The sequence below is a fragment of the Cervus canadensis genome, chromosome 14, assembly GCF_019320065.1.
Source record: "Cervus canadensis isolate Bull #8, Minnesota chromosome 14, ASM1932006v1, whole genome shotgun sequence".
Taxonomy (NCBI): Eukaryota; Metazoa; Chordata; class Mammalia; order Artiodactyla; family Cervidae; genus Cervus; species Cervus canadensis.
In genome coordinates, this window is record NC_057399.1 from 34,433,553 (window position 1) to 34,457,984 (window position 24,432).

At 42.0% G+C, this 24,432-nt stretch overlaps 1 long non-coding RNA gene and 1 other non-coding gene across 2 annotated transcripts; one reads left to right on the forward strand and one right to left on the reverse strand.

Moving 5' to 3' along the window:
- Positions 1 to 520: 520 nt before the first annotated feature.
- On the forward strand, positions 521 to 18,061 carry LOC122453087. Its single transcript, XR_006272943.1, has 4 exons — positions 521 to 933; positions 7,641 to 7,653; positions 12,095 to 12,096; positions 18,049 to 18,061. It is a non-coding gene; the product is annotated as an uncharacterized LOC122453087 (long non-coding RNA).
- On the reverse strand, positions 790 to 917 carry LOC122453466. The gene has a single exon (XR_006273084.1). It is a non-coding gene; the product is annotated as a small nucleolar RNA SNORA40 (small nucleolar RNA).
- Positions 18,062 to 24,432: the final 6,371 nt, after the last annotated feature.

Here is a 24,432-nt window from a genome sequence, read left to right on the forward strand (position 1 = left end):
GAAAACTGACCTTTTCCAGTCCTGTGGCCCACGGTAGTTGACATATTGAGTGCAGCACTTTCACAGCATCATCTTTTAGGATTTGAAATAGCTCAACTGGAATTCCATCACCTCCACTAGCTTTGTTCATAGTGATGCTTTTTAAGGTCAACCTGACTTCACATTCCAGGATGTCTGGCTCTAGGTGAGTGATGACACCATTGTGATTATCTGGGTCATGAAGGTCTTTTTTTTTTTTTCTGCACAAAGGTTTCTTTTTATTCATAACATTATTATTTAAGTCAATAAATTTTTAAGGATTTTCACACGTCCTGATTCTTTCCACTGCCAGTCACCATAGTTCCTCCAAAGTTGTCACCTTCAAGGCAGCCCTACAAAAAGTTCTGCTCAATCCACAGCTGTGATGCCACAGCTGTTTTAGTTGGGCCTCTCTGATCTTCAGTGGAGTGCACTTCAAAGTTTGCCACCTGTAATCTTTAAGATCCAATTTCCTCAAGCAGTTCACTATAGGTTCCTCTAAAAGCTTATCAAGTTCAAATGATATTAATTCCTATGTTATCACACCCTAGAACTTGACAGAGATCATTGGGATATGCCAATACCTTTGGAAAATCCAGACACTGTATTCCGAAGATAAAAGCCTAAAAAGAGGAGCCCATCTTCGTTTGTTTTATGTCAACATTAAAACTGAGTACTAGGATCAATACAGCTGGTAATTTAAAAGCTTATTTAACTTTATAGCCCTGGAAGCAATCTTTATGCTCATCAATACACACCCATTTTATGGATCATGTTCCTTCTTATCTGTATCAAAACTCATACTGAACAATGAGTTGTGGGTTGCAAAAGAGGACTTACTTTTGCACTTGTCTGTTAAGTCTTTGTCCACAAATTAAACAAAAACAAACACAAGTGCTAATGAAGGTCTTTTTTGTATAGTTCTTCTGTGTATTCTTGCCACCTCTTCTTAGTATCTTCTGCTTCTGTTACGTCCATACCATTTCTGTCCTTTATCGAACCCATCTTTGCCTGAAATGTTCCTTTGATATCTCTAATTTTCTTGAAGAGATCTCTAGTCTTTCCCATTCTGTTGTTTTCCTCTATTTCTTTGCATTGACCTCTGAGGAAGGCTTTCTTATCTCTCCTGGCTATTCTTTGGAACTCTGCATTCAAATGGAAATATCTTTCCTTTTCTCCTTTGCTTTTCACTTCTCTTCTTTTCACAGCTATTTGTAAGGCCTTCTCAGATAACCACTTTGCCTTTTTGCATTTCTTTTCCATGGGGATGGTCTTGATCTCTGTCTCCTATACAGTGTCACGAACCTCCGTCCATAGTTCATCAGTTTCTCTGTCTATCGGATCTAGTCCCTTAAATCTATTTCTCACTTCCACTGTATAGTCATAAGGGATTTGATTTAGGCCATACCTGATGGTCTAGTGGTTTTCCCTACTTTCTTCAGTCTAAGTCTGAATTTGGCAATAACCTGGGGTCAAATGAGACTGTGTGAGAACTGATTCAGTACAGGGGCGCCATCTGCCCAACATCTCTCTTCTGTCTGAGCTTTCTGGGTCTGAGAGAACTCCTCAAAGTGGGTGGAACCTCTCAGTTTAGGGTTCCGTGGTGCTCAGATCTCCTACAGCTCTAAAATGGCTGTCGGTCTAAGTTGAATCAAGAGGTGATAAAAATGCTGAGGAAACGTAGCTGGCCTGGGAGCTGATGCCTCTGACCCCTCTGGTCCTCCCTGATCTTGAAGTGAAGCCATAGGCTTCACTGACTCTGGAATAGGAATAGGCAAGACTGGTTTCAAGATATTCAAGGGGAAAAAGTTCTCTCTCAGTTCTAGATGAATGGGTTAATCCAACCCAAAAACCATGGAGAATTTCTGAGAGGAGTTGTGTCATCTGGCTTTTAAGATGATGAGACTTGTGTGGTGTTTCTCTCTGATTCTCAGGAAAGAAAAGATTGAGTGAGAATGAGCAAAGACAAAGAAACCTTGCAGGAGAAAATTTAGGGTTGGGTTTTAAACCTCCATGCAGGCAAATATTCTGTGTTGAAGAAGTGATTTTTTTTAATACTTCCTGAGGATGCAAAGAGTTTTTCAGATACTCTCAAGTAAGTAAGCAGAGTCAGGTGCATGCTTGCAAATAGTTTCTTCAGCTGTCCATGGGCTAGGATTTCAGAAGTCTCCAGAAATCACTGTGCTCTTCAACTACATTCTCCGTAATTACTCTGCATGGAATATGCACTAGTTCTTGATACTCTTGTATTTGATTTGATTGATGGCATGTGCAATAGAGAGGCAGGAGCAGGAGAATAAAACAGGGCTGTATTTTCTGCAGGAAACTAGCCCCTGTCTCTCAAGTAATGGGCATTTATCCTATTGGGGAGGGGGGTGGTGGTAGTGGGAGTGGAAGATGGAAAGAGAGGGTTTCTGAAGGGGCCATGGATCAATCCAACCTGCTGAGCTGTACTGCAGTCAGCTAAACCAGATGGAATTTTCTGGTATGATGAGAAAAACTGAGAGTAGTATAGTGTTTCAGCAAAACTAAAGGGCATTTTTATTTGCTTCTCTCTTGTATGTCTTGTGACTATCAAAAAATAGAATCAGGACGTGCTTTGGCAGTTAGAGATTTCTATATTTCCAGGTGGAGGCGAATAATTTACTAGGATATATTTACAACAGGTGAAGTTCCTTTTTTCATGTTAGGAAAAACTACCTTGCTGACAAGGTAAATAGCAAATGAGTCCAAGGACCCTGAAAAAGAATGTTTGGAGGGTTTGCAATATTATCTTGAAGGTTAAATTGTCAAATACCCATGATTTAAGATACATTAATTTCATCCAGTTTATAGTTTAAAATAAGTAGTGAAGAAACAACATTGATTTTCTCTAATCTGCAGAGCTTACATTTTTTTTGAGGAAAATAGAGCAATATGAAATTTGGGCAATATTCTGCTAAATGGAGAAAAGTCAGTGAACAGGATGGAGGTTATCTTCCATGGCATATTTTCAGGAATTACAGTGTGTATTGGTATTCGTTAAGGTTGCAAGGTAGAAACATGAGTAAATGAATGAATAAAAGGTGATCTCTGTTTTTAAGAAGGCAAGATGCATTAAAAAAATACAACACATGGCTGCCAAAAATGAAGGCTAATTGAGAAGCCTCAGTTGTGTTCAGAGCTCCACCATCTGCCTGATACCCCAGGAATAGAAACTTGGGGTCATCTTTAACTTACCCCTTTCCCTTGTTCCCTACATGTGTTCCTTGATCCCTCCCCCTGGAATTCCCTCCCTCACCTGATCCTTCCCATCCCTCAAGACCAAGGTCAAATGTCGACTTCTGCACAGAGACTTCCCTCATGTCCTCAGTACAAACTAACTTCTGAGGCTTAAATCTACTTGCAGATTTCTAGTGATCTAGGGTGGACCACATGGAGACTACTTGAGATAAAAGAGAAAAGAATAACAGAAGGTTTTCTTTTCATCTGTAAGACCAGAGCTGAACGGACTCATTGACCTTCCACCAGAGGCATTTTCAGGCCAGCTCTTCACACCTTCATACCTCACCTGTCTGATAGGAAGAATACAAAGTGGTGGGTGTGCATCTCCTCAGAAAAATCCTGAGCTTGTGGACTATACTAGGAGGGAGAGAGAGTGACAGCAAGACAGAGAGAGACACAGTGAGACACACACACACACACACACAGAGACAGGCAGAGACAGAGGGAATGAGGCTGGAATGGGCCCTATCCTGGAACGAAGCAGGCTCAAAGCATCCCACTTCTTCAGTTTCATGATGAAACCATCGCAGCAGGACAGTGTAATATTGAGTGCTAAGTCACTTCAGTCATGTCTGACTCTCTGCGACCCTGTGGACTGTAGCCCGCCAGGCTCCTCTGTGCATGGGATTCACCAGGCAAGAATACTGGAGTGGGTTGCCATTTCCTTCTCCAGGGGATCGTCCTGACCCAGTGATCGAACCCGTGTCTCTTAAGTCTCCTGCATTGCCAGGTGGGTTCTTTACCACCGGCGCCACCTGGGAAGCTGAGTATTGACCGTGTAATAATGGGACACATCAACTGCTGTGTTTCTCCCTCAGTGAATTCCTGTGATCTTTGGTTCTTTCCCATTCAGTCAGTGACATCTTGCTTTAGCACTCCAAGAGATGAGAACCTCAACAAAGAAGCAGTACTTGGTTTTTTGAAACTCATGAGAGCAATAAGACTCTTGAGAGATGGAGGTGAGGGAAAGCTTTGGGGTCTGTGTGAATCAGAAGTAAGAGGCTGGGGAGACAAGCAAGCTTCACCCCCTGTCTAGACCCGAGGAAGATTCCTGGGCACGCGCAACTGGGGTAGTTGAATTCTGGGCAGTGACTGAGGTCCCAGCTTCAGGAGTGGGGCCCCTAGCTTAGAATGGACCAGTGTCTTGCTTCACAGGTGAAGCCCAGGAAGATATTAAGCTTCTCAGTTTTCTTGTCCCATCCACCTTGGCCCATGGCGTGTTTCTCATCAAAGAGAATCTAAGATGGCCCCACCGATCCTCCACAGCCCCAGGGTAACATGGAAAAACACCCCACAGCACCCCATCTGCCCTCTACCACCTTAGAGAAGGCCTCTCACCTATCAGAGAGGACCAGTGGGCCAGAAGAGATTACCACTGAATGTGGTGCTCACCTAGGGGGCTATGACACCCCCAGGAATGCCACAGCAGAGAGATGCAGGTGAGCAGGACTGAGGCAGGCACACCTTCATCCCAGGGAATGACCTGGTGGAGGGGTGACGGTGGTTGAGAATGAGATGCCTCCTCCTGACCAAAGCAGCTCTACACAACTCAGTGGGACATGAACACAAATATCTGTAAATAGAAAGAAAATCCTGCTTTGCCTGAGCTTATCCTAAAATGAAGTTTCTCTTACCAAGAAGAAGTGGGATTTGAGAAAGAGCTATAAAACTAAAGAACGGTGTATTTATTTGTTCATCTCAATTTGTGGCCTAAAACAATTCATACCTGCTGCACAAAGTATTGCATACTCTTGAGTGTTGTGTCTCCTCATTTATTGACAGAATAAAAGAACCCCAACTATTAGTACAACTGCTGACCAGACGGTCTTAAACCTGATCCGCTCTTCCCCTTGGAGGTGAGCTGAGTTTGTGGGGGGTTGGGGGTGGGGGACACTGGGGAGGGGAGGAGACCTGAGCCTCCACTAGAGGCCACCAGACACCACAAAGCAGCACGCTGCAGTCTGATTCAGCATTAGCCACTTCTGTGGAGTTCTTGCAATCCACTCAGTGGAAGACTGTGTCATACTGAGTCTTAGCCTAAACTTGCACCCTATCCTCTATTTGCACTGAAACTTTTGGTGCTGGATTAAGAGGGACTTTGCTTTTAGAGAGCTTTGGTAAAAGACTCTCCTTGAGAGGAAGGCATGCTTCATTACTGGTTGTTTTGCAAATGGTTCTTTTTTTACAGAGAAGCTGATAACATAAAAACTACTAGGTACAGAATCTGGTGTTCTCAGAGATATTAGAGATGACTGAGTTGTCAGTAGAATCTCAGGGGCAGAGCCTTTTTCATTGGACTTCTGATTGATTGCATTGGATGCTTATCAGTTACCACAAGAAGCTCCTGGATTAGGGAACAGCTAAGAAGATGCTTTACTTTGCCTGTTTCTGGGACATGTAAGCACTTAAAACGCCATCTCTTCAGCACTTAGGTACTTAATCAATTGTGTATCTCAATTTTGATTTTTTGATACAGTCTCTGAGTTTTAGCTGTTAGATACAATGGACATGATGAGTAGGTTGGAAATGCTCTCTTGTCCTGTCAAAGTGAGCGGTCAGCATCCTTTCTGTGGCCCAAGACCCATGTGCGTGCGTATCAAGTCACTTCAATCATGTCCGACTCTTTGTGACCCCAGCGACTGTAGCCTGCCAGGCTCCTCTGTCCATGTGATTCTCCAGGCAAGAATACTGGAGTGGGTTGCCACAGCCTCCTCAGGGGAGCTTCCTGACCCAGGGATCAAACCTGCATCTCTTGCAGCTCCTGTATTGCAGGTGGATTCTTTACCACTGAGCCACCAGGAAAGCCAAGGCCTGACACCCCACTTAATAGTCACCTCATCTTAAAACCAGATTAAAAACCTTCAGTGGATCCCCACTGAGTTCAAACTCCTTAGCCTGGGACCCGAGGGCTTTATTAGTCAAAGTTTACCTTGATGTCAGCTCTCACCTGGCATATCCTCATAGCCCGATACTCCAGCTATGGAAAAACAAGTGTTGTTCGTGAAACATACCAGGTTTCTTCCACACCTTTGTGCTTTTGTGTATACTGGTACCCAAAATATCCTTCCCCTTTGTCCATCTAGTGAAAACCCACTTGTCTTTCAACACTCCCCCCCTCCCTAAATTCTTCCCTGAACTTCTAAGAAATCCCAACTCTATATCCCTTATAACACCTCTGCTGCCCCATATTTATAGCCTCATTAGGGCTTTGTTGGCATGTTTTTATCATGTGGCTCTCACCATTTCTAGAAAGAACTCTAAAGGCAAAGGCTACATCCCAGCTAGCTCTGTGTGCCTAATGCCTGGTGTCTAATAGACCCTCAAGAAGTGTTTACTGAGTAAATGCAGTAGGCTTTGATTTCTGCAAAAATTTTGTAGTACTGCTAGTTTAACAATGGTGACAGGTAGCTCTTTTCCAGGAAGCTGGATGTGGCTGTATTGAGGAGAAAGATTTCAGCTCATGATTCAGAAGACTTTGACTTCAGGTCAAAGGAACCACTGAGTTATCACCATCAAAAAACTGGGGAAAGAATTTTAATGCAATTCATCCTGTATGGTCTCATTTAAAGAGATTTTATTGCCATTAGCAGGTCAGCCAACCAAGACCACACCCTCATTTGAGAAGTTCCAAAGAAGTTCTTGAAATTAACTTCTGGAGAAGCCTTGCTTGAAGGGTAGGTTCCAAGCAAACTGTAACACTGAGGACATTTGCCTTTACCCAGCAATTTTTCCTCTTCCCTCATTCCCACCCTGATCTTTCAGATTGCTACTAAGAGATTGAAGGTGCCCCTTTGATTTCCTTTTGAAGGTCATGATGAAATACTTTTGATTATTAATTTGCCTTATAGTGTATTATAATCACGTTTGTATGGTTATAGCGCCTGGGAGATCTCTGGGCTTCTGGAGGTCAGGAAAGTATATCATGTTTACCTTTCCATGTAAACATGAAGGTATATCATGCTTATCCCTGGGCTCTATATAGTGCTACCATGGAAGTGAAAGTGTTAGTCTCTCAGTCATGTCTGACTGTTTGTGAACCCGTGGACTGTACAGCCCACCAGACTCCTCTGTTCATGGGAGTCTCCAGGCAAGAATACTGGAGGAGGTAGCCATTCTCTTCTCCAGGGGATCTTCCTGACCCAGGGATCGAACCCGGTCTCCTGCATTGCAGATGGATTCTTTACCACCTGAGGTACCGATAAATGTTAGTTGAGAGACATCCCTGGCAGTCCAGTGGTTAAAACTTCACCTTCCAATGCATGGGGTACAGGTTCAATCCCTGGTCGGGGAGCTAAGATCCCATGTGACTGAAAACCAAAACATAAAACAGAAACAACATTGTAGCAAATTCAATAAAGACTTTTAAAAATGGTCCACATAAAAAAATTCTAAAGAAGTTAGTTGGATAAAGGTATAAATAAAAAGTATAGAGATTTCTTACCTTGTACTATGTTTTAAGAAATTTCCTCGAATTTGCCTAGAAAAGACTATTCTGTAATTTTTAGATTAAGCAAAAGCACACAAAACTTAGCACACTTCTCACGGTTGCCCTAATTCAGTAGTGGAACTGGAAGATTTTATACCATTCATCTGTGGAGTGCTTTATAGTTTAAAAGGCATAATCACCACCTTTTCTCTTATTCGACCTTTCTAATGACCCTGTGAAAGAAGCGTTATTCTCAGCAGTTTACCAATGAAAAAACTGGTGCTCAGACAGGTTAGCAACACCCCTGAAGTCGCACACCTAGCAATTTCCTGAGCCAGAGCCAGAACTTCTTTTGAAGATAACTTGCTGTCCATAGGGTCGCACAGAGTTGGACACAACTGAAGTGACTTAGCATGCATTGCAGAAGGAAATGACAACCCACTCCACTGTTCTTGCCTGGAGAATCCCAGGGACAGAGGAGCCTGGTGGGCTGCTGTCTATGGGGTTGCACAGAGTCGGAAATGACTGAAGCGGCTTAGCAGCAGCAGCAATGTTCTTTTCATTATAATACACAGCCTTCTCAGCTTAGTCACTGCTGGGCCTAGTGAGGTCTCTGGGGGTAAGGCAATGCCAATTTTGGATGCAAATTTAATTGAAATGTTTTTAAACATGAGGCTGGTATTAGTGTTTTCCATTGTCCTAAGAGTTACGTAGTAAATTATCCAAAAAGCTATGCCTATTTTTCAGATACTTTGTTAATAGTACACATACTGCAAAACAGAATCACTAAAATACTCTTGGCTCTCTGCTGATACAGTGTATGCAAAATATGCTATACACTCTCAACTTTTCACTTAAACCTAACATAAGACATTGGGAAAATTCAGTAAAGTGAAGATATCTACAGTCTCTTCAATTTTGTGTATTTGCTCTATCTGTAGTATTAGGCAAATATGAAACTTTGTCATATCTATGCAATGTTTAACAATGAAATACTTGGGAAAATAGCAAACCAAATGCATGTTGTGCAGTAAATTAGGAAATCTGACTTTTTATAACCTTGGGCATTGTCAGATTCTCTACAATGCTTCTAAATCCTTTTGCTTTATGGTTTTCATATATCTGCTAGAGATAAGTGTATGTAAAATTGGATATTTTCCAGGCAATATGTCTTTCATTTGTAGCTCTTGAAGAGCTCAGCTATATGCAGTAATGTATTTGTGTTTTAGAATGCTGACTATGGGATAAAGTACTACACTTAAATATACAATACTTCTACCAGCATTCCTTAAACTATTTGGATAAACGTGGCTGTGACTTCTATATAATTTATTGCACTCTGTCAAATCATACTTATAACTCCCACTTTGTATTTTAGAAATTTGAAAACGTATCCTATTTCTACTACTAGAATATGGTTTCCTTGAGGGCAACATCTGTAACATTTACAACTGGTGTTTAAATGTTTAGCTACCAGTAGCAGAAAAGTTTGCTAAAAGGCTAAAACAAATAGGGCTTGAATTATTTCATAGAACAATACATCCAGAGGAAAGCAGCCGCTAGGGTTCACTAATTATATTAGAGCAAATTTTGTTGCAGTTTCCTTGGTCTTTTCCTCATGTTGTTACCTCATGGTTGCAAGAGGGCTACTGTCCCTCCAGTCATCAAGTCACCACTAAGGGCAGAAAGAAGGGGGAGTAGCCAGGAGATATTTCCGTCCTTTTTATCTCTCAGAAACCTGCTAGTAGACTTTTGACTTACTGTCTCCTTGGCCAGAGCCATGACCTGACCACTCTCCATTGCAACAAAGGCTGGTAAAGTGCACATGTAACTCTTGAAGCTTTAACGGGGGAAGGTGGCAAGGCAGGGGGTGCTTGGGAGGGGCTGTTGGCTCAGCCAGCCAGCAGTCATCTCCCCGAATCTCCTGTAGCTCTAAAACTGTGCTTAAACTGCATAGTTACTTTAAATGGATAAAATCACTTCATTGTAATCCAATTTAGGGATTATTATGTTGGCTTTGTTGCTGTAGGTTTTCAGGGGCAAAGAACTAACTGAGTGCCTGTGATGTGCTAGTAGGCAGTCCACACGCTTTGAATCATTTAATCCTCAGAACAATCCCCATTTTACAGCTAAGAAAACTGGAGCTCAGGTGGATGAAGAAGCTTGAGGTTGTAGTTAGTGAGGTGAAAAGACACTTTTCAAACATATCCATCTGATGCCAAAGCCCAAGCTATCTCTAGTCTACCACCTGACTCTTGAATGATTCAAATCACCATGTTATGAAGATCATCCTAGTATGCTGGCACATCCTTCATATTCTTTATAAATTGTGAAATGGAAAGTCTGACTCAATACTGTCAGTGACCTTCTGTGATAAAGTCATCGGCTGTAACATTATTAGACATTCCAAACTACATTCGTTTTTGAAAAAGTATGTCTGTTTAAGCAGAGGTTAAATGAACTTCCTAGTTTGGGTTGAGTGAGAGGTAAGGCTTATGCCAGTCTCTGCTGCATTTAAGGGTAGAGGCAGCACATCACCTTGGATCTGACTTTGTGCAGGGAAGGGTCATTTCCATGGTGCTTCTTAGTTACACAAACTGAAGGTAAGTACATACTCCTTGCTCAAGGAGGGCAGAAGGACCTCTTGTGGCTTCCTTTGGAGAGTCGACCTGAGTCCAGAGCCTTCAGGCCAGAGGGTGCTGAGACGTCAATCCCTGCTCCTGAGATTGATATTAAGGAAACTGATTGGTTGGTCCACTGGCAGACGACACCAGTGGATTAAAGACAGTTCCTCCAAAGGAAGTTTGAGGTGGTGAGCAGAGCCAACGCAGCATGTGGGAAAGGTTCAGGAGGCCTCTGGTAGGGTGTCCTAAACAGGGGAACAGGACTGAATAAATGAATAGAGACTGGGAGCGCCAGGCCTCCCCACAGCACACCAAGCACTGAGACAGCTGGTAGAACTAGCCCTCCTCTGTGACATCTTGCTGCTGTAGGAGGCTATAGCAGCAGTGGACTGCCAAACTCTACAGCTCTCTGCTTGCCTGGGGTCTGGTCAAGACCATGTCCCTGTGCACTGGGTGAGCCCAGGAGCTTTGGAGTGGGCTGTGAGAATCCAAGCAGGAAATCCCCAGTTTGCACCTCCACAGGGTTAATATAGGGTCTGAAGTCATGCTCTGGGGAAGAAGCAACTGTATTTTACAGGGAGTATATCATTTATGGGGGCTTCCCTGGTGGCTCGGTGGTAAAGAATCTGCCTTCAATGCAGGAGATGCAGGTTGGATCCCTGGATCAGGATGATCCCCCAAGAGGAGGAAATGGCAACCCACTCTAGTGTTCTTGCCTGAAAAATCCCGTGGACAGAGGAGCCTGCAGGGCTACAGTTCATGGGGTCACAGAAGAGTCAGACACAACTGAGCAACCTATAACCGAGTGTAGGTTATACCTTGAAAGTCAATAACAAAAATACTGCTCTGCTGATGAATTGACATTAATATATTTCCAGGCCTTCAGGTGGAGGCAGACAAAAGCACAGCTAGAGAATTTGCTATTAAATTGTTGGGTCTGGAACCTAGAGGTAGAGAAAAATGTTAATAAAGTCATCTCTTTCAGGGGAAGTGAGTCCTGATGCACAAAGACGAGACAGAAAGGGAGATTACAGAAGAACACTCCAGGGGGGTCAGTGTGTGCACACACAGAAAGCAGAGAGTGACTACATTGATAGGAAACAGGGGTGGAATAGATGGGCGCAGAGATTAGCGGGGTTAACTGTGTAATCTATTATTTGTATCTGAATAGGTACTATGTTCACATGTTCAAAATTTGAATGATTCGAAAGTGTATAATAGAAGTGAATTCATTCCTGTCCCACCCACTCATTTCCTTACCTTAGAGGCAACCAAGATTTGAGGTCCTTACACACCTCTGGAGAGATATTTTATGCATATATAAGTAAGTGTGTGTGTGTGTAGCTGCAACGTTTACATAGCTGGTTTTATAGCACATATATCATTTTCCATCTTGCTTAAAAAACTTGGCAATATGATTTGGAGATCATTTCATATTAGTGTAGAGGGAGCTTTGCGATTTGCTTTTCTTTCTTTAGAGCTTTGAACCACCCATTGCTGGATGTGCCATACTTTAGCCAGTCCTCTCTTTATGCGCATTTTTGACTGTTGCCAATGTTTTGCAATGATTAATCTTGTATGTATCTCCTGTGTGTGTGTGTGTGTGTGTGTGTGTGTGTGTGAGAGAGAGAGAGAGAGAGAGAGAGAGAGAGTCTTGCTAGCATGAAGATTTGTTTGTAAGGATCCCGACTCTGCTCTGCAGCTACTAAACAGATCATGAAGGCTCCAACTTCAGTTATTAGATTTGCTCATGAGTGCTCAGTTGTTCAGTTATATTCGACTCTTTGTGAGTCCATGAACTGTGGCCCACCAGGCTCTTCTGTCCATGGAATTCTCCAGGCAAGAACACTGGAGTGGGTTGCCATTTCCTTTTCCAGGGGATCTTCAGATTCAGGGATCTAACCCATGTCTCGTGCATCTCCTGCATTGGTAGGCGGATTCTTTACTACTGCACCATCTGGGAAGCAGTTATTAGATTTAGTTGAGCCTAAAAAGCTCCACTATAATGGTTAACAAGAAGGTTTGGAGAGCCATGCTTGTTTTCCATTTTGCCTCTTTGAGACTTCCTAATTTTCCCTCAAAGTTTGGGGATGGATGACATTATTGTTTTCAGACTGTAGTAAGAAAGCAGTCTAAATAGATACCTCTAGATCTTCTAAGATTGGTTACTTCTCACTCTCCCACAGTCTCTGCAGGTAAAGGAGATGTTTGATTTTAAATGCTTCTACTCCAAAGACATCCCTTTCATAACAGGTATAAGAAAGAGGCAAAGTAGAGATTTTGGTAGCAAGGAGGGTTGGGCTGGGAGAGCAGATAATCAGGCCAAGGAGAAGCTGAAATTAAGACTTGTTATGGTGGATCTACTTGTAGATATTTGAGAGTCGGTTGTAATTGAATTTTTATTGTTCAATCAGAATGCAATATATCCACTGGCCTTTTAAATTTTTAATTGAGGAGACATATTAAAGTTTTAAATTACTAGTTCTATTTTGCCTTGATTGGCCACTATATAAAATCAGGCAGAGTCCATCTATAGTAGCGCCCAATAGTTCCCTACGATCAATCAAAGTATGTTTCTCCATTTTATTTCTTGCCTCTACTATTAACTTGTCACTACCAACCTGCTTTTATTGTTTCACATGCTGTGTGATGGATTAAACTAGTTAGCTAGCCAGATAGATTATAAGGGATACATTAACACTTACTATTTTTGACGGAGCACTGAGCCAAAAAAAAGCCATTTCTTACAGAAGACAATGAAGCCTGCTGCTCTCCATGTTTCCGACTTTGTGGTTCTCGCTTTCTCTGAGTGGGTAGATAATAGCCATGTAACCATTTTAGTGAAGACGCATTTAATTAGCATCTTTCTTAAGAGGTTTCTATTATCACCTGATGGTCAGTTCTCTGGGTAGCCAGGATCATTATTATTTCAGGCTTTCCTCTCCGCTGCCCAGGGATCTATTTTTGGCAGAATGAATGAGAAACTCCTGAAGCAAACTAAGTCCATCGGGTTTTTGTTCCTAAGAAATGGAGCTCTGGGTTTCTGAGCAAGCAACTCCAGAGGTTTTCTCCAGGTTCGCAGTGTTTTAGTGGCCCCAAGTACCTGATGTTATATTTTCTGCTATTTAGAGGCAGGATCACATCGCCGGGCCGCTCGGCAGATACCCTGCCACGTGCACCGCGGATCTGGGGCGTGGCCACTCGCTCTGCCTCACCAGGTGAGACTGCTGGCCTGTGATTGGCCCCCAGGTGATCCTCATTGCTGCTCAAGACCCACACCCGTGCGCACGAGACGCCAGCTTGCTCTGAGTGGCTCCTATTGGTCCGCCTCCCCAGAGAAGCCACACCCTTTCTTTCCCCGCGATCTTGGGAAGGGTCCAGAAAGTCTTTGATGCCGCCAGCTCCCTGCGACCCAGTGATTGTTCCAGAGGGATTCTAACACCTTCGGTCACCTGGACCCACATCTTTGGCAATGTTTGGTGTCTGGGCGCAGGGCTCAGTTATATTTTCTGGTTTTCTAACTTCCCTGTGAGTTCCAAATTCCCGGGGTTGCTGGCTCATTCGAGTCTAGGAGGAGGAAGAAAACCCGGAAGGAGCTGAGGGAAAGGTTGGTTGTCTGTTTTCTGATCATCCCGGTTGTTCGGGAAAGCCGTCCAGACCCGGAGCCCTGGTGCGGTAAGCTTGCTGCTGACTCACTGTGGCGGGTGATAGTTGTGGAATGGAAACTGACCCCCAACACAAGCACTCAGCGGCTGGCCTGCACCACGCTGGGCTAGCGAGGTGAGGCAGGAAGGGGATGAGAGTGGGCAGTGCAACTGGGGGCTTTTCCTTCTTGTTTGTTCTTGTGGGCGGAGACTGGGTCCCGTCCATCTCCTTCCCCACAGAAGAGGAACGGCAAGACTTAGAATAGGCAGCTGCTTGGCCATCACTCCACATTGCTGCCTGATCTTAGTTCCCCTACCAGGGATTGAACCCAGGCCCTCAGCAGTGAAAATGCTGAGTCCTGATTACTGGACCAGCCAGGGAATTCCCCCCTGTTACCTTCTACTAGTAATACTATTAAGGGCTGCAACAGGAACCAATGATATATTCTGTGAGAATGACAATGGGGCCTCTTGCCAGGATTTTTGGAAACTCCAGGTGCCCCAACGATCCATCTTAACGTCATTCATTCCCCTGGAGGTAACATGCTCTCTCACATTATTGATCTACCATGTGCGGGTACCTTACATACACTAGGACTTGACTTCTAAGCTTGAAGAGCCTGCCTTTTATCAGCCACTATATCATAGGTGCTGTTTTAGGTTACGCAGATCTTTCAGTCCTCACCATAACCTTGTATTGTAGGGCTCTTATCTATCCCGTGGCACCATTTTCCAACACCCATTTTATTTTTTAAACTCTTTATTTTGTATTGGAGTATAGCTGATTAACAAGCAATGTTGTGATAGTTTCAGGCGAACAGTGAAGGGACTCAGCCACATGCATACGTGTATCCATTCTCCCCCAAACTCCACCCCCACCCAAATCCGGCTGCCACATAACGTTGTGCAGAGTCCCATATGCTATACAGTAGGTCCCTCCAACACCCTTTTTCGAGCAAAGATGTTTGATAAATTAACAGAAACAGCAGCAGCAGGTGCTACCAGTTGTTGTACTTATTATGTATCAGGCACTGTTCAAAGCCCTTTGCATATGTTAATTGATTTAATCTCCATAATAACCTTGTGAGCTGTGAGGAAGGTGTCATTATCTTCATTTCACACATAAGAAAAATGAAGCAGAGGTTAAATAACTTTACCAGTCTCACCCACTGATAAAGCTTTCTAGCACTGCTACAAGCTAGATAACATTATTACTGTTTTAAATGTTAATAATAAGAAAATCAATGATATTTCGAAAGCTCACTGAATTTGCACAGATTGACCCAAGAGGAAGGCAGAATTAATTCCTCTTTCAGAGACAGAATTATTCTTTTGTTTAGGGAAATGCCTTAAGGAGCCTGTTTTTTTTTTTTTTTTTTGGTTGAAAGTAAGGTATCTGGGCATGCCTGGAATTGAAGTTAAAATATAGGTGAGGAAACTGCTCTGCAGAGTAAAATACAGGAAGTTTGGGGTTGTGCTTTGGCACCTTGAGATGCTAGAAGGACGTGCAGGAGAAGAAAGTAGGAATGGATGAAAGAGAGAGAGAGTGGAGCTCAGTAATATGGTGGGAAGTTAGGATCCTTGAAGGAAAGTAGTCATTGACAAATTCTCTGTGGAGGGAATGGCCAACAAATCTCTTGGAACCAGGATAGTTGAAGTATCTTCAATGTAAGATTGCTACTCATTCAGTGTAGCGCTCCTGCTTTGGAGGAGTAAAGAGAGAGGACATGCCAGGCTTTCTAGACAAGTGACCAGCAGTGATAGGATTTAGACTCCTGGGCCACAGCTGGGAGTGGGTCTGAGCCAGGTGGCAGCAGCGAAACAAGCTGAAGTCAGGCTCTCTTGGAAACGGGTGGAAGGGCTCCACCCCTGTCTCGTCCACAAAGGATGTGTAGTCTTTCAGGACTTGGTCTTAGGTAACTGAAAGGGTTGTCTCAAATGGAACTAAACAACAAGGAAATTTATTATCTCCCACATTAGGAGGTCCAGAGGTAGGGTGACTTCCAGTTGGTTGATTCAGTAACTCAACTATGTCATTAAAGATGTAATGCTTTTCACTGTCCTCTGCTATCTTCAGGCTGGGTGGCTGGGTATCATCCCTAGGGTGGTAGCAGGATGGCTGCAGAGGCTTCCTCCCATCCTTGGAGCCTGGATTCCTATGGAATTAAGTTCTGCTGGACATAAACTCTTTAGTGTCAGACCTACTACTTGTCATCACCAGAGGGCTGCCAATTGGTGATGGCTTTTCTTTGTAGAACTTATTTGTTCCTTAGCCTGGGTTCTCTGGTGGAATAAGGAGAAATGGGAGGTAGGGAGAGCTAAAACAGTCTTTTCTAGAAGAAAACAATCACTACCACCACCACAAAACCCCCAGGATTTGTGGGAAAATGGTAGATTCCATGTTTGGGATAATAAATGTATAAGGTGAGCCTGGAACATTTTGTATCAGGAAACAAGGAAACCCCCAAAGACTTTGGAGGTTGTGTTAAAAAGATTCAGGAGCCAATTTGAAGGACTCTTATTGGCCAAAGATGGAAAACTTTGACAATCAAAAAGAATATAACTGTGAATGAATTGAAACACATTTTATATGTATAATTTATGATATACAAAAAATAATCAGTCACCTATGAGGAATGCTAGAGAACCAGTCATTATTCTGAACCTAGGTGAAAAAGAAAGTGTCCAACTCTCTGTGACTGCATAGACTGTAGCCCGCCAGACTTCTCTGTCCGTGGAATTCTCCAGGCAAGAATACTGGAGTGGGTAGCTATTCAGGTAAATAAGAGCAAAGTACTCACTCTTTAATTTGTTTTTCCTGCATAAACTGTCCCATGGAGCAGCCAACTATTTGAAAGTTTTCTTTATAGAAAAATTCCAGTTGGTGAGGAGAATGATTGGTTTAAAATATCAAGATCCCAATCCTTAATGAGATAATTGATCTAAGCAATTAACATCAGTGCCCACTAAGATCGTTAGTTGACATGCTGATAGGAAACTTTGTAATGGATGAATTAGGCTGGCAACACCTGAACTCGTTGATCAATATTAACATCAGGTGTTATGTACCTCCTGATGTGATGCAATAGAAAGTACACAACCATCTATGAAATCTTCTTGCCAAAAAAAAAAAAAATTGAATCTAAATATAATCAAGCCTTCCAGTTTGCAGGAAATATTGGGGCATAGGAACAGAATATAGTATATGAACTTTTTAAGATTCTTATTTAAACAGCCCAACTTCTAAAAATATGAGACCACACTAACTGAATATTTTATGATATAAAGGTATTGTTAACTTTCTCAAATGTGATCATGGTATTAGGGTTATATTTTTTTAAGAGCCCTATTTTTAAATAGCTGCATAATGAAATATTCATGCTTGAAATAACATCCGGAATTTGTTTCAAAATAATAAAATGTATGTGTGGGGTAAGTGAATGAGGGTATAGGTTGACACGCTTGACCATATATTGATAATTGCTGAAGCTGAGTGATGAGTACATGTTCATTCTAGGTTTCTATCTGGCATATGTTTGATCTTTTTCATGATAAAATGTTGAATCAGCTGTGGTCAACCACTTTCGAATCTTTGCAATTCTGGCTTCAATACTTTGGCTGTAGGCAGGGGACTTGATGCAAAGACTTCTGGCAGCGACCAGTAATGGCTTTATAGAGGCTGCCTTGTGAGCAAGGACTGCATCCCAGGGCCTGTTTAAACACGGGACTGTTATTTTTCAGGTCTCAGCCTCATTGGTGTGTTGATCTTCCTTTTCTTGTTCTCCACGCCCCTCCTCCCACTCCTGCCATATTCTGGGCTGGTGACAGGATTCAGTGCAATAAACTGGGGATAAACTGTGGCATTGGCTCTTAATCAGCATCCTCTCCCTGCTGACACTTTGATTCTGGGAATTAACCACAGACTGTAAGTCGAAAACAGCCCTCTTCTACTAGTAGCTAAGACTTGACATCACTTCTCTACTGCTAAACAGTCTTTTTTTTTCAGTTTTGACATTTTCTTTTTATTGAACTATAGTTGATTTACAGTGTTGTATCAATTTCTGCCGTACAGCAAAGTGGTTCAGTTATATATGTATATATACATCCTTTTTTAAAAAAAATACTGTTTTCCATTATGGTTTACCATAGGATATTGAATATAGTTCTCTGTACTATACAGTAAGGCCTTATTGTTTATTCATTCTATATATAAAAGTTAACATCTGCTAACCCCAACTTCCCACTCCTTCCTTCCCTTAGCCCCTTCTCCCTTGGCAACCACCAGTCTGTTCACTGTGTCCATGATCCAAATATAAAGTCTTGTATCCTGTTAAAAGGTAAAGCCCATGAAAAGTGGCTGATTCTGTAAACTATTAGTTTTCAGGTTAAAGTTCCAAGGAACTTAAGTTCTCAGAGGTTTCTTGCTACTCCGCTATAGCCATTTTCATTGACTCTGGTTAAAATTGTTAAAGGACGGGATATTATCAGTTGTAAAATTTTCTCTATTCAACTCTTTTCAAATACTATGAAAAAAACTCTTAGCATATACTAATACTGGAATCTAAGATGGGATCTGATTTAATAGAGAATTGTATAATTTAATTTTCAAAATTTTAGTTTTTATAAGTTTTAAATGATATTTCAAGAAGAACATGATTTTCAGGGGCTCTGCTACTTGATCAGATTTGAAACAGAGTACTGAGGTGTAGTTATTTACATTTTAGTGTGAGTGAAGGATTTCAGGGATGAGTTTGATGGAATGCAGAACAGCTTTATTCTGGGTAAGAACTGGGAATAGAAAACCCCAGTCCATTTCTTTTCTGGTTTAAGATTGTGTTTCCTTGACAGCAATATTGAAATAGAATGACTTAAGTGAGGATTAAACTCTCTTAGAAGCATCACCCAAGCCAAGAGAAATGATGTTTAAGTTCCAAGTCTCCTGGGTATTAGTGATTGCAACTGCCAGGTCCTAGGCTGTGAGATTTATTTCTTGCTTTAGAGGATAAAGCTAGTTGTAATGACACAGAAATGGAAATTAATCAGAAAGTCTTTCATTCTTTCTCATCTTTGGTTAAGTAGTTCAAAATCTTAGCTAAGGGATGGTGACAGTTGTTGGCAAGAGGAAGCTTTCAGCCTGGGTGTGGACATTGAATGAGTCTGAGTGGAAAGGGAGACATTTAATTTAATTGGCATTTTTAATCTGGAAAATTGGAAAGAAGGGCAGGAAGCACTTAGGCCATCAGTTAATTAATTGTTATTGTCTTAGGCATTTCCCTCAGCTCAACACCTTGGCCAGATGTTGCCTAGGAACATCATGCTTAAGTGGAATAGCTGGAACCCTGCATGCTCTGATTCTTCATAGTACTTGGTGTCTGTGGACTGTCTACAATTGTCCTCTGCAGGTAAAAGTTGTCATTTATTGTTGCAAGGATGAAAACATGTTTTAAAAAATATACTTTGAATTTGTATGATACTTCCCATTCTAATTGGTTCTAAATCTGTGTATTACCATCTTTCTCTCAAATCAGTTTTCATGCTAACTCACTTCTCTCATAGTAGACAGCAGAGTTGTACTGTTCACTGGCCATTGTGGCTGTTGAGCACTTGATGTGTGGCTAGTCCAAACTTAGATGTGAGTATTAAATAAACACCAGGTTGGGAGGACTAAGTATGGAGAAAAGAATATAAAATATTTCATCAGTAGTTTTTTAAAATAGCTTTTTAAAAAATTGATTGCATATATAAATGAAAACATTTTGGATACTTGGGTTAGATAAAACATATTCATTTTAATTTCATCTATCCTTTAGAATTTTTTCAGTATATCTGCTAGAACACTTAAAATCACCATATGGCTCACATTATATTTCTTTTGGGCGGTGCTCCACTGGGAAATACTTGTGACACATCTAATTTGTGGTATCTTGAGTTCAGTGGTGTGAGATCACGGTTGGATTTCTTGGCTTGAAATCTGGTTCTCCACTTCATATATATGTGGCCTTAGGCAAGCTCTATTCCTCTCCAGGCCTCAGTGTCCTAGTCTGTGAAATGGACAGAGGAAGAGTTGCTGCTGCATTGGGTGGTTGAGATCACCTGAGATGGTGGTTGGGTCAATGCAAGTTATGAGTATTATCCTTTACCCTCTGCTGATACTCCTGCTGTGTTGCTCTCCTCCAGAGTTACCCTCTTCTCTTGCCAAGCATCACAGACTCTGTTGAAAGGTGGTGTAGGCACCAGCCTTTCTAAGTCACCTTCCCCACCATCTACTTACTTATACTTGCCTTCATCTTCATGTCTATATGCCCCTTGAGTGTTTGAGGATGGAGACTGCACGTTCAATTTGTTTCACACACAGTGTTCTCCACAATGGAAAGCACACACAAAATTGTTTTAAACTGTGAAAAAAGTGACTTATCTGGGAAATAAAGATTTGTCAGTCATAGCAAGTTTAAGTGCCTCAGATGGTAAGGAATCCGCCTGCAATGTGGGAAACCTGGGTTCGATCCCTAGGTTGGGAAGATCCTCTGGAGGTGAGCGTGGCAACGCACTCTGGTATTCTTACCTGGAGAATCCCCATTGACAGAGGAGCCTGGTGGGCTCCAGTCCGTAGGGTTGCAGAGAGTCAGACATGACAGAGACCAAGCACAGTGCAACAAGTTTCAGGGAGGCCTTTGGAAACATGCTGAGACTCTGTCCGTTGACATCACAGTGTCTTTCGTGTCTCATGGCAGCCTAGAGGTTTGTCAGATTATCTGCTGACTTCTGCTCTAAATCTATATCCAGCAAGGATTCCCTTCCAGAAGGAAAGCTATGCATTTTTTTTTTTTCCAAAATGAAGGCAATGTGTAATATCTGAAAAGTCTTTGTTAAACATCATTGGCTGTTCCAAAAATAATGCTTACCTGCTTGCTTTTCTAGTTCTATTAAGAGTAAAGACAAGCTCCTTTATGCCTCAAATAAGCTACAATAATGGTGGTAGGATATTGCCCTGAAATCTGGCTCATGGAAGAAGGGAGTTAGGATGAGGTGACCTACTGATCCTCAATTTTTGCTCAGAGGAAACAGTCGAAAGGGGGAACACAGGCCTTCCTCTGCAGTCCTGAAGGAGGCTTTGCTGTAGGTACTGGGTGCCCCTGCTTTCGGCTATGCCCAGAGTCAAGTGAGCTGCTCACAGTCTGGAGTACAGGCGCATCTGGATAAATGAAGAGCACACACTTTAGGCAGAGGAACAGAGCAGAGTAGGGACTGTCCTGCGGCCGGGCCTTGTATTCCCTAGGGAGCAAAAGAATGGTAAACGACGTTGATTGGTCTCCTGTCCTAAAACCCAAATTACTAAGGTTAAATAAATCTGATTAAGTGCTGGCCCAGACTGGGGTGGCTTCTCTGGCTTCCCTGGTGTAGCACTTTTTAAAACTGGCCACCATAGTATTCTATGGAGTGTTGTTCATCCAGTATTGTGGAGTACAAGAGAACTATCCTCAGTCATTTCACCCAGACGTAACTTACATGTACCCACCTGAGTGGGTATTGGTGGAGCATGAGAATGGCCCCAAATCCTACTCAAAGAAACTTCTCTGTAAGGCATATTCAGAAAGTAAAGTATAGAAAAACTCTAAATTTTAAGAGATTTCATTTATTCATGATGTCTGCATCAGAGGAATCCTGAATTATTGAGCTGATAAAAAATACTCCATTCCTCTTGGCAAAATGCAGAGAACAAATAATTTTACACAAAATTTAGAAAGCCACTTTGCACAAAGGAACAGGTGACCAGAAGGTCACTTGCTTCTGGCAATTTCCTTAGACAAATTTGTAAAACAAGTTACAGCCGATTCAACAACCAGAGGCTCTGGTTTTGTTTTAAATCTTTCTTCTCTGGAACTGGCCTTTTGCCTAGCTTCCTCTAAAGCTAGAGGAATTTTAGACCTATTCTATGTCTTTATTTTCCTCTTCTAGATGAAGAACACCCGTTTTCTGTTCAGATACAATGTGCTCTTGTGAGAATGAAACTAATAATGTTTCAGCAACCTTTAGAGACTTCAAGGTTCCCACCATATCAATTTCACACTCCTTTGTCAAGCTTGGGGACCCTCCACTATGGTCAAACACATAGTCTTTTCCCATGTGTGCATTCCTTGCCTCTGTTGATTTTGTTCATCTCATCTGAAATTACTTCTGCTCCTCAGGTTCTAGCTGACATTTAGGCTTAGTTTAAGTTCTGCCTCCCCTGAGAAGACTTCTTTGTTTCTTTTCAGCCTTCCTGAGTGCATTTAATCAGTCTGCACACCATGCACACACTGCCGTGCATTATTCACTATTGTTTCAGATGTGCAAATCATATCTCCCAGCTAGTGGCTAAGTGCCACTTGTCATTTTACTTTTCACCCCCCAAACCTAGCTACTCATAAGGATACTTGGATGGCATCCCACTCCAGTACTCTTGCCTGGAAAGTCCCATGGACGGAGGAGCCTGGTGGGCTGCAGTCCTTGGGGTTGATAAGAGTTGGACACGACTAAGCGATTTCACTTTCACTTTTCACTTTCATGCATTAGAGAAGGAAATGGTAACCCACTCCAGTGTTCTTGCCTGGAGAATCCCAAGGATGGGGGATCCTGGTGGGCTGCCATCTAGGGGGTCGCACAGAGTCGTACACAACTGAAGCAACTTAGCAGCAGCAGCAGCAGGTTCTTACTACAAGAGAGATGTTTCTGACAATTAGAAATGCACCAGATAGAATGTGGACCCGCGGGACATAGTGAATTCCTTGTCACTGCAGGATATCAACAACAGACCACTTGAAAGGACCTTCCTTAGTGGATAGGTGGTAGTTTGTGTTTTATACATTTTTGATGAATTAATAATTGTAGGGTACTGGAAAAGAAATTCAAACATCCAGTTGGGTGTCTTTCAGAATTCTATCAGACTTCTTTAATGTTGAGCTTCTATCGTTCTGTAAAATGATTGTTCTCTAAGAAATAAGCATTTGTTACATTCATGGAAATATTTTCTCATTTGAAAATTATTTCATATGCATCGCTCATTTGATTTTAGCAAACTTGTGAGAGGTGTGAATCTTCTCAGTTATCTAACTGGTATACATGAAGATAATGATGGAATCCTAGCAAGGTTGTGCAGAAAACACATGATAGAAGGGGAACACAAATAACCAGAATTCACTGTTCTCCATGCTCTGACCTTAAGCCAGTTAGTGGAGCAGGGAGGGCTTGGGAGAGAGGTCAGTATTTTATGGGTAAAATCATCCATAATAGAACTTACTTTTTTGGTATGGGTCTGACCTCCCCATTTGTGCTTGGGTCTAATTTGTGCTTGGGTTTAATTTTTAGAAAATATTTATTGAAGTATAGTTGATTTACTATATTATACAAGTTTCAGATGTATAGCAGTGATTCCCAATTTTTAAAGATTATATTCCATTTATAGTTATTATAAAATATTAACTATATTCCCTGCCTTGTTTAATATCATCTTTGTAGCTTATTTATTGGGGCTTCCCTGGTAGCTCAGCTGGTAAAGAATCTGCCTGCAATGCAGGAAACCCTGGTTTGATTCCTGGGTTGGGAAGATCCCCTGGAGGAGCTTTAGGCTACCCACTCCAGTATTCTTGGGCTTTTCTGATGGCTTAGGTGGTGAAGAATCTGCCTGCAATGTGGGAGACCTGGCTTCAATGTCTGGGTTGGGAAGATCCCCTTGAGGAGGGTATGGCAATCCATTCCAGTATTCTGGCCTGGAGAATCCCCATGGACAGAGGAGCCTGGTGGGCTACAGTCCATGGGGTCACAACAAGTCAGACATAACTGCGTGACTAAGCACACAGCACAACTTATTTATTATATATATAGTATTTTTTACCTCTTAATTCCCTACCCTATCTTGCTCCTCCCCACTTCCCTCTTCTCACTGGTAATCACAAGTTTTGAACTACCTATTAAGTCAGAACTCTACGCAGAAGTGTTTGATTTCACTCTTGATCAGAGAAGTTAGAATTGCATTTGGGTGAACATTTTTAGCTGAATTGTAGTCGCTATTTTGTTGCTTAGTGATAGAGTCTAAAAAGCTCAGAAAATTAAAAAATTCCAAACCATGGGTCTTTAGAGGGTGTACATATTTGGAATTTATTTCCTGCTTTGGAAATGGTATTTTAATGGAATGGTTTATGGTTAGGTCATCATATAACAAAGGATGTTTATTTTAAAAGTAAAATGTGTTGAAGGCCTGAGGTAAACCATGTAGTATTTTGCTATGCCTTCCTGTAAAGCATGACAGTATAATATCAACTCAGCAACAAAATTATCAGTCATATATTATGTGCAAATCATAAAACTCCTCTTGAAGAGGCCATCCTGAAAAGACCTGGACAGCATCATAAATGTCAAGTAGGAGAGTGACCAGTTGATCAGTGTGTATGAGGTGTGATTGTTTTTGTGTTCTATTACT